Raw genomic sequence first — 13157 nt, 5'->3', positions numbered from 1 at the left:
GGTTGTACAAGTTTACATTCCCACCAGCAGTGGAGGAGGGTTCCCGTTTCTCCACAACCTCTCCAGCATGTGTTGTCATTTGAGTTTTTTTTTTTTTATCTTAGCCATTTTCCTGTTTTTCCTTCAATTCCTTCACCTGTTTGTTTGAACATTCCTTTCTTTCTTTTATTTCTTTCAGTGATTTAATAATTTCCTCTCTGAAAGCCACAAACTGTTTGGCTGCATCCTGTATTTCTTTACAGATGGCCATAATTTGTTTCACTATATCTTCCTCCAATTCTTTATGCATTTTATTTGCTTCCTCCATTAACTTCTTCATAAGCATAGATGTAAGGTCATCTTCTTGAATTTCACTGTGTTAGGTTGTCCAGGGCTACTTGCCCCTGGGTAACTGGGTTCTGGGGATACCATATTGCTTTGGCTTTTGTTGATTGTGTTTTTTGCTGGCCTCTACCAATCTGGCTGTCTCAGGTGTTGTCTGTTAATTTCGGGTGCCTGCTGGGTCCTGGGGTGGGGAGAATCCACTTGGCGGGGTTCTGAAGGAGATCTTTTCAGCTTTTTTGGGTATGGTCAACTGAATGGTGGTGCTTCTCAGGAATTGTCATAGGCATGTGGACCTGTGTGGTAACTGTGGTGTTCAGGAAAGCTCTTCTCTCATCAGGAGACATTCTGGAGATGGCTGCCCTGCTGCTGGGTTTCTTGCTCTGAATTTAGTGAGCTGCAGCTGCTGCTCTTAAGGCATTTTTGCAGCCCTCTTGAAGAACCAGGGAATCCCGCAGTTTTGTTGTTTATCTAGGGATAACTTGTCTCACCTTGGAGCAGTTTCTCAGGGCTGCTCTAATGGCTCTCAGGCTTTTGTAGGTCAGAGGATGCAGCTGTGTTCCCCTGTGCCCTAGTGGTAATCAATGGCAGGTGAGCACAGCTCATGCCTGCAGTAGAAAGCTAGAGCCTAGAGCCTTCGTGAACCCAGAAAGTCTTCTGGAGCTGGGTGTCCTGAGCGTTGAACCTGATGATCTCCCCACTGTGGGGTTTCTTCCCAACAAGGACACCCAGACTGTGCTTTTGGACACCAGTTTGTCTGGGATGGTGAGTAGAACATGCAGGCGCAGGTGCGCATGCTCCACCTTGGTGGTTATTGGGCGCCTGGGTGTCTGCCAAAACTTGATAACTTTTCCCAAGAACTTTTCCCAGGGGGCAGTTTCGGCTGACTGCTCTGAGGTCAGACCTGCTGTTCCCCTCACTGTTGGTTTCCACCCAACAGAGAAACTCAGTCTCTGTGCCCTGGGGCCCATAATTCTATCTGGGGCAGTGAGTCAGGTGTGCAGGCAGGACTCTGTGCTGGTGCCTGTGTATCTGGCTCTGGGTTGGCTGCTGGGCACCCTCTGGCCCCCGGGGTCTTTTCCAGGGATTGTCTGGATGACCTGAGGTTGGTCCCGATTGTTTCTTGCACTGTGGGGTTTTCTCTCGACTGGAAATCCCAGTCTCTAGTGTTGTGGGGCCCACAGTTCAGTCTGGGATAGTGATCAGAGCATGCCGTGTGTGACTCTGGGCTGGTGGCCAAGTGCCTGGTAGAACCAGGACCTCTTCTGCGGTTTAGCTGGGTGAGTTGAAACTGATTGAATCCCACACCATGGGGTATCCTCTCACCTGGGAAACACAATCTCTGGTGTTTTAGGTCCCAGAGTCTGCCTGTCACTGTGCTGATCCTGCTGGTCAGAGTGTCCTCCCGGGGCCGACATCTTGAATCTCTTTACTCTTAGCACTGCTTTCATGGTGTCCCATAAGTTTGGGTATCTTGTGCCCTCATTTTTATTGAATTCTAGGAAGTTGTTAATTTGTTTTTTTTTTTTTTTTAATCCCTTACTCAGTTACCATTGAACAGTATGTTGTTTAATTTCCATGTCTGTGCATGCTTTTGTTGTTTTTGTTGTTGTTGAGCTGTAGCTTTAGTCCATGGTGATCTGATATACAACAATGGGTCAATTCAGTTTTCATGTATTGGTTGAGGTTTGCTCTGTGGCCAACTATATGGTCAATTTTGGATACAGTTCTGCGAGGTGCTGAGAAAAAACTATATTCTTTTATGTTTGGGTAAAAAGTTTTGTAGAGCTCTGTTAGGTCCATTTGATTCATGACCTCTGTTACCTTCATTATTTCCCTATTTAGCTTCTGTCTCCATGATGTGTCCATTGGTGAGAGTGGGATGTTGAAGTCTCCCAGTATTAATGTGTTGGGAACAATGTGTGATTTAAGCTTTAATAATGTTTCTTTTATAAATGCAGGTACCCTCGTATTTGGGGCATAGATGTTCAGGATTGTGATGTCCTCCTTGGGTATTTTTCCTTTGATGAGAATGAAGTGTCCTTCACCATCTGTTTTCATTAACTTTGGTTGAAACTCTGTTTTATTAGATATTAAGATGACTACCCCAGCTTGCTTCTTAGGTCCGTTTGCTTGGAAAACTTTTCTCCAGCCTTTTACTCTGAGATAGTGTCTGTCTTTGTTGCTAGGGTATGTTTCTTGAATGCTGCAGAATGTTGCATCTTGTTTCTGCAACCATCTTCTTAGTCAGTGTCTTTTTATTGGAGAGTTGAGTTCATTGATGCCGATAGATATTAGTGATCTGTGATTGTTAGTACCTTTTATTGTGGAGTTGGTGGTGATAGGGTGTTTGCTTTATTTTGGTTTGTGGTTGTGAAGTTATCTATATCCTGTGTTTTCTTTGTTGTAGTTGACTGTGTTTGGTTGGGGTTTTCCTTCTTGTATCTTCTGTAGGGCTGAGTTGGTGCATAGATATTGTTTAAATTTGGTTTTGTCATGGAATATCCTGTTTTCTCCATCTATGTTGATTGACACTTTTGCTGCATATAGTGGTCTGCATGGGCATCTGTGGTCTCTTACTATCTGCATGACATCTGTCCAGGCCCTTCTTTCATAGTCTTGGTTGAGAAGTCAGGTGTGATTCTGAGAGGTCTACCTTTATATGTTACTTGGCCTTTTTACCTTGCCACTTTTAATATTTGTTCTGTATATTTAGTATTTTGATATTATGTGGAATTTTTTTTTTCTGGTCTAGTCTATTTGCTGATTGTGTTTGAATTCTGGCCTTTACCCACCTGGTCTGTAGCTTTCGCTGTTTGTTCCTGGAACGTGCACCAAAGATTGAATCTGCCTGTCTCTGGAGTCTGGAGTCTGGAGTAGTCTTCAGGATGATGAGAGAGGTCCAGGGAAACACAAATGGATCTTGGTGTTAGGATGCAGCCACACTGTATATGTGAGGGGGTGTTTGACAGCAAGGCATAGGCTCAGTTGCCTTGAAGGGCAGGGGCACCAGAGCATGCCTGGATGCCTTGAAGGAAAGGAGTAGGAGGGCCACAGGCACAGGTACCTTGGAGGGCAGGGGACCTGGGCATGGGTGCCTCGAAGGGCAGAGCGTGAGTGTGCAGCATGGGGGTGGGTGGAAGGATGGCGGCAGGGGGTGGGGGGAGTGGAGATTTCCACTTCAGGTAGCAGCCGTGGGGGATCCAATGCTTCAGAAGGCCTCTGAGCTGCAGTTTACAGGCCTACCAGACACTGTGCTCCCAGGACTCAGATTCCTCTGCCTTCTGCTATCTTGGATCTAGTATTCTGTATTGTCAACCTGGTCTCCACAGAGGGACCAGTAGAACCATGGTTTGGAGGCTGGGATGCTGTCCCAGGAATCCAGATGCTGCAGAGGGATCCGATATCTGACTGGTGGAGTGGAAGGTCCCTGGAATTGGGGGCCTGCACTTGCTCGAGTATGTGGAAAGGGTAGGGGACTCACAGTTCGTGACTCCTGGTCTTGGGGGACAGCTGTGGAGGGGGGGGCTGAATATGATTGTCCCCAACTCATGGGATGCCCCCTTTAGTTCAGGAAGTACCAAAGGCAGTGTTTTGGATCAAGCTGCCTATTTACTCACCGTTTTTGCGGTCTCTGATCTCCTGCCCCTTAGATTTGGTACACACTGTTTGTTGCCAGCTTGGACCCCCCCACCCCCAGGATTGAACATTTTCAAATGACAGTTTGGGAAGCAACTTGCTGATTTCCAGACTTGCTGAAGTGTCAAGCTGAGGTCAGTATGAAACTGTAATGTGGATATAAGTGGCTTAGAATTGAAGGAAAGGCAGTTCTGGGCCATGTAACGTATATATTATACAAGCATGCAGGTTTGGTGATGGCAGGCTCTGCCTCTATGTGTCCACCTGCATAAAAAAATAGAAAAAGGAATAAAACTCTTTGAAATTACACAGACGAATCCTTTTGGGAGCTGTCAGTGTGGATACTAGAGCTTGTCATGTAGTGTGTCTAGTGAGCACACTTAGTTGTAAAGAGATGTTGACTTCTGGGCAGTGGACTTTCTTTTCACAGAAACATTTAGAAGCCCAGTACCATTGAAGGTGATGATACATCTGTAAATATGACAAAACCATTGGTATTCTTGTTCTCTCTCTCTCTCTCTCTCTCTCTCTCTCTCTCTCTCAAGACAAATCAGTATCAGTATCATCCTTTGTAGTCAAATTGGGCTTTGGGGAGGTTGTGATCTGGCTCCATGTCACATAAGCAGCAATGCATTGCTTTGAGCGGCAAGTTGAAATTCTTACTTGTCTCTTAAGGCTTCAAAATACCCTTCTGTTTTATGACTGGGTAGGTTTCGAAACAGTGTGCGTTCATCTGCAGTGTTTCACAGAAATGTAATGTAAAGTGTGAACATCTCAGCACATTAAACTAGATATTCCCATTGACAGGACAAAGCAATCACTTTTTTAATCTTTAAAGAGGCTGTTCCCAGACATTAATTGCCCCGTCAGTTACCTTCCTTGGAACAGTATCATTGGACAAAGACACACATTTTAATTTGTTTGTTGCGTCTGGTCCTATTATACTTGATAGCCAGCCATTGTCTTCAGAAGAGTCTCAGCAGCAGTGGATGGCTGGCATTGTACAAAATGTGGTGACTTCAAATTACTTTGAGAATAATTACATTTGTGCATTACTAGTTTGAAATAGAGGGCTTTTTCATTTGAAATAGTCAGCTTTTCAATGGGAACATAGAACTCAGCATGCGCTTTCTTTCCTGTGCATGGATGTATTTGTTTCTGAAGTCAGGTGATCATCTGGAGAGCTTTGTGTCATTAGCTGACTGGCCTTTGTGGCCCACCAACAACTTTTAAGAAAATAACTGGTACCATATAATGCTCTGTCAGCACATTTCCCTCCCATTTTTCTTCATTAGTTTTAAAAAGCATCCAAAAAGGTGAAAACGTTATTTCTCAAGAAATCGCTGTTCCAATTTTTGTCTTTTTACATAAAAGAGGGATAAAGTCATACCTACTTCAACTCTAAGAAAACTTTACAGAATTTACTAACTGCTGAATTTGATGCATACTTCATACTTTTTTGTTATATAATTGCAGAGCAACTGTTCTTTTTCAGTCTGTGGGCTAGACTGTAGGGACATCAACTAAGCAAAGCCTTTTTCTGCCCTACGACCTCAAAAGCTAGGAAGGGAGCAGATTTGTGATGCTGAGTTGAGATACACCTGCAGTCAATTAGTAATACATATCAGAATGTTGCATAAACCTGCCCTGGCTACTGATTAGCCCTCCTTGGAAAGTGGATTGTTGGAGTGACAATTTCACTGTCAGAGTTCAAACTTAGTAAATTTTTCCAGTCTCTGTTGGCACTAAGCATCAGAGACACTTATTACCAGAAATCCAGGGACTTGGCATGAGAAGTGGAGACCTGTGACCCACCACTCTCTGTTCCCTTCAGTAATTTTAGCAAAAGTAGCTATTTCTTCTCTTAGAGTGCATTGGCTACTGAATTTCCGACTGGTTTTAATTAGTACCTCAACTTTTAGTGACAGAGCTGAGCATAGAAGGACTTCCTTAGCTGAACTCTTGTTTCGCTCCAGCCTTTGTCTTACTCTGTCAATCTAAACTAGCCACTATTGCTCAGCCTTCTAGAATGACAGACGTGCCTAAATGTGATAGACAGAAGTCTGACTGTGAGTCTTAGAGATTAGCTTTCTCTTCCTTTTTCTTTTTATTATTTCTCTACCCATCTCACCCAGTCCATGGCTTTAGCAGACACAACTTATGATGAGCATTCTTTTAAAAATATTTATTTTATTTGTATGTTTATGTGTCTGGGTCTATGTCTGTGCACTGTGTGTGTGTTTGTGGCCCTCAGAAGTCAGAAGAAGCATGGGATCCCCTGAAACTGAAGTAATCAGTATGTGGGGACCAAACCCCTGCCCCCTGCAACAGCAACCAGTGCTCTTAGCCCACATGTGATGGAGACAGATCAACCTTGGCTGCCTCTGCCTTTAGTTTTAGTTCTCATTTCTCATTTCACAAATTCCTAAGACTCTTCAAATACATTTAAAATGACTCTGTTCCCTTTCCCACTAGCTCACCTTTCAACCCTTCTCTTGTCTTACTCTACTCCCCACCCCCATTTCCTTTTCCTGTTAAACACTTTACCACTCACCCATGGATTCTCACCATAATATAAAATCTCTTACCCATTTCAATTGATTGCCTAGTCTAATTGGCTTTACATATAACTCTACAACAGGCTAATCGAGCTTGCATGTCAGCAAATGCTGAGACCTACTATGCCATTTCTGTGTAAGTCAATGAAAGCTCTTGGTACAGCTGCTTTTGAAATGTACCACACTCTCCACCTTCAGTGCTCATGAGTTTTTGTGACTTACAAGATAATCATAAAAGAAAAGCAAAATATTTGGATCCTTTAAGAAAGGTAAGTTAAATACCCTGCCTTCTGGGACCCTAAGGAGTCATTTGGTGGAGTGCTTTCTTAAAAGGAAGCCTTAATGTGCTCAAGAAAAATAGTTGGGATTCATAGAAGTGTGGAGGATTGACCTGAATGTGCCAGCAAGGTTTAGCAGAAGCACAACTCTGATACCGTTCACCTCCAAAGTTAATGGAGTGTTAACTGAGGGGAAGGTGTGTGTTTGTTTATATTCTTGATCATGGCTTCTGGAAACCAAGTCATCAAAGAATCAGAGAAAAAGTAAGAAAGAGAGTCCTTGACATGGACCCTGAAGAAAAACTCAGAGCGAGGATGGGTCTGGCCTAGAGGTTGATCTTAACAGAGTAAGAATTATTCTAGTCTGGTTAAGTTAATATGACTTTATGTAGGCTGGTAAGAAGTGAGTGTTGCTGACAGAACTGATGTTCTGGAAGCTGTCGCAGTCCTGTCCAGAGATGACAGGGAGCTTTTGTGATGGAGTTAACAAATGACTGTAGCTGACGGATGGGACGGGGTTTGGATACAAAATACAGCTTAAAGAAACCTAAAGTGTATAAAAATAAACTCTGAATAATGTGCTGGCAATTTCCCTTTGCGCTGGTCATGTTGACTGATTCTTAGTCCAGCAGTGAAATTAATATGAGATTTCTTGTTTGTTTGAAAAATAATGGTTGAATTTTTCAAGAAATATTTTAGCTTAATCATGTATAATAAAAATGTTTGGCTTCATTGTGATATTTATATACATGTGTATAATGTCTTTGGGTCATATCCACCCCCATTACCATCTCTTGTCCTCTTCCATTTCTACTGGTTTTTCCTTTCCCCAACTATTCCATCTTCTATCATTTTGTCCTTTCAGGGAGGTGTGTTACCCAAGCAGTTTAGTTAGGATGACTTGCAGAAGCACAGGGGATAGATTATCTATAGAAGCATGGGCAAGGTATCAGTGAAGAAAAAAAAAAAATCTCTCCCTACCCCCAGCTACAGTTAACTGCTAATAGCTACCCAGGAGGGTTGGGCCTCATGAATCCCTCCTATCTTGTACAGTTTGTAATCACAGCTGCTGTGGATTCAAGAGTACAGTGATCGAGTCAGACCCAAGATGAGATTCCCCAACACTTTACACCTTCCTCCAGCTCTTATGTTCTTTCTGACCTGTCTTCTGCAATATTTTGTGAGTTTTGAGAAGGGTTACAGAGGTTTCCCATTATAGCTGAGCATTCAATAGCCACTGATTTTCAGCACTTTGACAATGGCAGAACTTTCAATCTTAAAATTCTGTTTTTCAAACAGGTTATCAAGGTGCATCAACTTTATACTCATCCGTGGGTGCTGGGGTAATCTGTAGCAGTTGCCAAAGTAGCCCCTGAACCACAGTTGATCTTATGCCATAAGCTAAGGTACTAAGATCTTAGCTGAGCAAGTTCTTATTTTATGAGATAAGATCTAGAATGGAGAGATTTAATTCATGTAAAATCACTCAGGCATTGTTCTCTGACTACTAACAGACAATTACTTCTAAGGCCTTACTTTTGAAGAGAACGTTTGTAGTCGTTTCATTAGGTTATCATGGGAACTGCTACAGTTTGTGTCTAGACCGTCCTCTAAAAGCCCCTGAGGGAAAGGCTTAGTGAGTACATTGGTGTTATAAGAAACATCTGGATACATTAAGAAGCTGAGTGTAGTGGGACCACTATCTGTCCCTCCTCTGTCATTCCCATCCTGGCGGCAACGTGAGCAACTTTGCTCTCTCACACGCTCCTACCACAGTGCTCTGCCTTCCCACAGCCCCAAAGCAACAGGGCCAAGCTCTAATGCTGCAAGCCAGAAAAGGCCTTTCTCTCTACAAAATATCTCAAGCACTTGGGACACCGATGGAAAGCTACTGACCCAGGAACTTAGCAGTCAGTGCTGTCAAAATCACTTCTGCTTCCCAAAGGCTGGACACAGAGGCCCAAGGTTGTGTAACTGCAGTGGGACAGATGGAAGAGCAGCTGGAGCAGAATGTCTACATCCTAGGCTCTGAGGAGGGGCAAAGAGAAGGAGCACCCAGGATTCATGAATGAGCCAAGTTCAACCTGCTAACTGATGCCAAGTTCACAGAAATGTGCACGAGTCCTGAGACTCTAAAAACAGAGGTGCAGTGGGATCAGGCGTGGACGATCTCACCTATGAGTAGGTAGAGCTCTGAGGTTCTGAAGACTGTTCAGTTAGTAGACAAGTGTCACGGGCATTGAGACTTGTAAAATTTTCAATCCTCAAAACAGTGAGTAAAACTGAAGTTTGCCTTGGCTCTGGAAGATCCTGTGCCGATGCTGCTGTCAGGTTAGATGACATTTTGAGATACAGAACTCATGTATGAAACTAGTTCTCAGTGTGCAATTTTGCAAGTTTTTAATTTTTTGAGAAAATAATTATCATTTTGCATCTTTGAAGTAAAATATTCTTATACATTTGATTTGTGAGCCTGTTGCAATTGGAACTGAACAAATATAAAAGTTTAAGTTAATAATGTATATGAAAATTTATGATTAGAGTATCTATAACCCCTCTCATTCATGTTTTTTCTTAATATCTGTTTAAAGAAAAGACCAGAGTGTCACAGTGTAGCCCTGGCTGTCCTGGAACTCATTAGGCATAGATCAGACTGCCCTGGAACTCAGTGCTTGCATTAAAGGCATGCATCACTATGCCCGGCATAACATCTATCTTTTCACAGAACAGCTGGGGGCTTTTCATAAATCTGAAGTTGCATTTAGAGAACAGATGTAGAAATCCGAGTGCAGGTTGGGAAGGTTGAGGGTACATGCATGGACATGAATATGTGATTTTACCAGTTTGTACACATTTATTTCAATAAACTTGAAATGTAAATTTCTTGATATTCAGAATTTTCTTGAGGCCAGTGAATAGCTCGGTAAGTATACGTGCTTTCTGCAGCATCCTGGCCACTTAAGTTTGATCCTCAGAACCCATGTAAGGGCAGAAGTAGAGGCCTAAGTCCATGGAGCTGTTGACTGACCTCCCGCATGACACACACACACATTGAAATAAATGAATGAATAAATGAGTAAATAAATAAACCTATTTACAAATACAATCAAAACAAAATTCCTTGTGAACTTTCTGAAGAAAGCGTTGCTGTGTCTTTGATTATTGTCCATATTTTATTGGCAATAGCCACTTATTCAAAAATGTTCCTTCTGCATGTGTGCAGGTAGGCTACAGGTCAGCCTCTGGTGGTGTTGCACCTCCATAAGGTCCCAGGGATAAATTAAAGTTTGAGTCCACTAAAAATCACACTGGGAGCTCATGGGTGTATTGGTTTGCTTATAGAGCATGCTTGAGGGTCATAGGTCGGAGCATGGGTGACCCTGAAGCGTCAGTCAGCATTGTCTGAATCCAGCATGGATAATGACTTCCCCATAGCCACGTCAGCGGAGCCTCTCTTAGCCAGTCTTCTTCAGTTATATGTCCAAGCCCCTGCCCTAGGCCCACATGGCTATATGTATTTAGGGCAGAATTGCACATAGATGGCAGAGAGGATTGGCTAGATACTCATCTGAGGGTCAGGTGACCCTCCCCAAACCCCTTCCCTTAGGATGTCAATAGTCAGCAAGCTTCATCCTGACTGGTGTTTTTCAGCAGGCATAACTGATTGGTACAGATCGTGGCTCTTTGCTCTGAGAGCTGAAGTCTCTAAGGTCACCTAAAAAAGAAACACTGCAGGTATGATGTTTTAAGGTAGGCCCACCAGAGACCACCACACAGACACGCTCAAAGCTGAAAGTCTTTAATGCCAGCCGGCAGCTGTATGGGGAACTTGCCCAAATCATGCAGCCCCTGAGTTTTACAGACCTTTTTTTTTTTTTTTTAATGCACAAAACCTACATCCTGGTTGTCACGCTTCAGTTATATAGTTAGCAAGATTCAGAACGACAGAAGCCAAAGAGCAAGGTCAGTACACTTAGGGGCTTTTCTGGAACAATATCTAGGTCTTGACAGCTTAGCTCTTACTTTCTGTCTTGACAGTTCTTGGGATCTATGTGCTAGATTTTAAGATCATAATGTTTCTGTTCAAAAAGGGAGGAGATGGAAGGAAATAAAAGTAGCCACCAGTCCCAAGCAAATAAAAGTTAAACCAGCAAATTCCACCAGGGTCCAAGGCTCAGGAATAATTTCTTAATAACTCTCAACTCTAGTCTCCAGGGACAGTTCTGCTCTGGGTGTCCCTTTCTTTTACAGTGTAGTAGCTTTCTCAGCCTGTTTACTGCCTGGAGAATTTGAGATCTGCAACAACCTTTTTACTTTGTCGTTGTCCTCTGTGTAGTCTTGGCTGTCCTGGACTCTCTTTGTAGATCAGGCTGGCCTTGAACTCACTGAGATCCACCTGCTTCTTCCTCCCTGAGTGCTGGGGTTACAGACCTGTGCCACTACACCTGGCTGCCTTCTTACATTTTTACTGTCATCCCTTTGGGATGACAGTTAAATTTTTTTTAAAGAACGTTATGGGCCTTTACATGTCATATCCATAGAGAAGTCACTCTTTCAGGGGTCATCCTCCAAAATTTTCCTCGTTTGTTTCCTCTTTCTCTTTGGTTTCTGCCAAGAAGACAGAGGGAGCTGTACAGTCACTCAGCCTCATTGTAGAGTCTTTTCTGCCAAGTGTGACTAAGGACTCTGACCTCCTGCTGTTCTGAGTCTTTAGTGAGTGTTTGTACATCCAGACATGCAGGCTTTTCTCTCTCAACAGTGAATAAATTAAATTTTAGCATATTTTGCAATCTGGAAAGGCTGAAAGTTTCCCCTAACCATCAAATCCTGGTTTCTTTTTTGTTTAATAGCTTTCTCCTTCAATCTGCCAGCAACCTACTAATGATGATGTAGGCTTTCTCCAAGGTGACATACTATCTCCACCATGCTGTCCATCCCTTCTGAGGCTTCACCAGCAGAACACTGAGATTCACACTTTTCAAGTTACTTATTGTTATTTTTGCATGTGTGTGTGATGTGCATGTGTTTGTTTGTGAGCATCTTCATGCATAAGGGGATATGAGTATGTGTGAGTACGTGTGTGTGAGTACCGAGTGGCTACAGGTGATTTTCTCAGTCCCTGTCTGTTATGTTAACTTGGCTAGCCAGCATGCTGCTGAGTCTTAGGCTCCCGATGGCTGAAGTGCAGGAGGACCACCACACCTACCCAGCTGTCACATGCTTGCTTACATGGGAGCCATGTTATGTGCTAAGCCATGCTCCCCATTTAATATCCACTTTTATTAATAGTCTGTTATAGATCATCCAGGGCTTCCTAGTGTGTTTTTCAAATTTTCCCTAGCTTCTGCTCATTTCCCAGTTCAGGAGTGGCATTTGTTCCTTCAGGTGAGGTTACCTTGGGACCTCACCCTTTTGGCTTGATGCTCTGTGTATTAGCTTTCTGTTGTAGCAGCAGTAACAAATGAACACAAGTTAGTTTTTCACAATGCTAATATATTATTTTGTTCTGAAGGTTAGAAGTGTGACACAGGTCTCACTGGACTAAAATCAAGTACTAGCAGTGTTGACAGTGTGTGTGGAGAAATGTCTCCTTGCCCTGTCATGGTTTTGAAAGCAGCTTTCCTTCTGTAGCTTTCAGCCTCCTCCTCCATCTTCAGAGCCAAAGTCAGATCTGAGTCCTCATTCATCACTTTGACCCCTGATCATTCCTCTGACCACCGATCTCTGCTCTGACCACCTAATCTCTTCTTCAGTCACCCATGTGACCATTTGATCACCTCCTTGATCACCCCTCTGACCACATGATAACCCCTCTGACAACCTGAGCATCCTTCTGACCACCTGATTGATCACTTCTTTGATCACCTCTCTGATCACCTCTTTGACAATTTGATCAGCCCTCTGACCATTTGACCACCTCTTTGATCACTCCACTCATCATTCCTCTGACCATGTGATCACTCCTCTGATTACCTGGATATCCTCAGAAAATCCTGTATTTTAAGATTAGTTTAATCAGAAACCTTAATTCCATGTACTGTTTTAGTTCTCCTTTGCTGTGCCAACAAATACTTTTCCAGGTTCATGATATCAGGCCACGGCTATTCTTAGATCTCATTACTTTGAAAACCCACCCTAATTGGTTCTTTTTTCCATACAGTACACTTGCTCAGACTTTCCACTTTCTTTTGAATCGGTTTTGGCACTTTGATTCTTGTTAGAAGCTCGTCATTTTTTATTTGCTCCATTGGTTGTACCACAGTCTCTGTTGTATCCTTCCTCCTATCAGTCATGGTTTTACAGCTTTTCTTTCACTTTCCATTTTTGAGGTAAAGTTTCATGTAACATTGGCAGACTTCAA

The 13157-nt window shown here is 43.0% G+C and overlaps 1 long non-coding RNA gene across 8 annotated transcripts in view; it reads left to right on the top strand.

The window, feature by feature from the left end:
• Window positions 1–1205: 1205 nt before the first annotated feature.
• The window catches only part of LOC110562186 (uncharacterized), a 102835-nt gene continuing 90883 nt past the window's right edge, over window positions 1206–13157 (top strand). For 6 of the 8 annotated variants that reach the window (XR_009592435.1, XR_009592436.1, XR_009592437.1 and 3 more), the window contains exons 1-2: window positions 1206–1426; window positions 3975–4094. This is a non-coding gene — a long non-coding RNA (uncharacterized LOC110562186). Of the gene's footprint in view, window positions 1427–3974; window positions 4095–8590; window positions 9261–13157 lie in introns of those variants that run through there. The other 2 variants (XR_009592431.1, XR_009592432.1) reach the window with 2 other exon arrangements.

The sequence above is a fragment of the Meriones unguiculatus genome, chromosome 6 (genome assembly GCF_030254825.1).
Source record: "Meriones unguiculatus strain TT.TT164.6M chromosome 6, Bangor_MerUng_6.1, whole genome shotgun sequence".
NCBI lineage: Eukaryota > Metazoa > Chordata > Mammalia > Rodentia > Muridae > Meriones > Meriones unguiculatus.
Note: the sequence above shows the minus strand (reverse complement) of the source record. Positions and strands in the feature narration are given on the sequence as shown.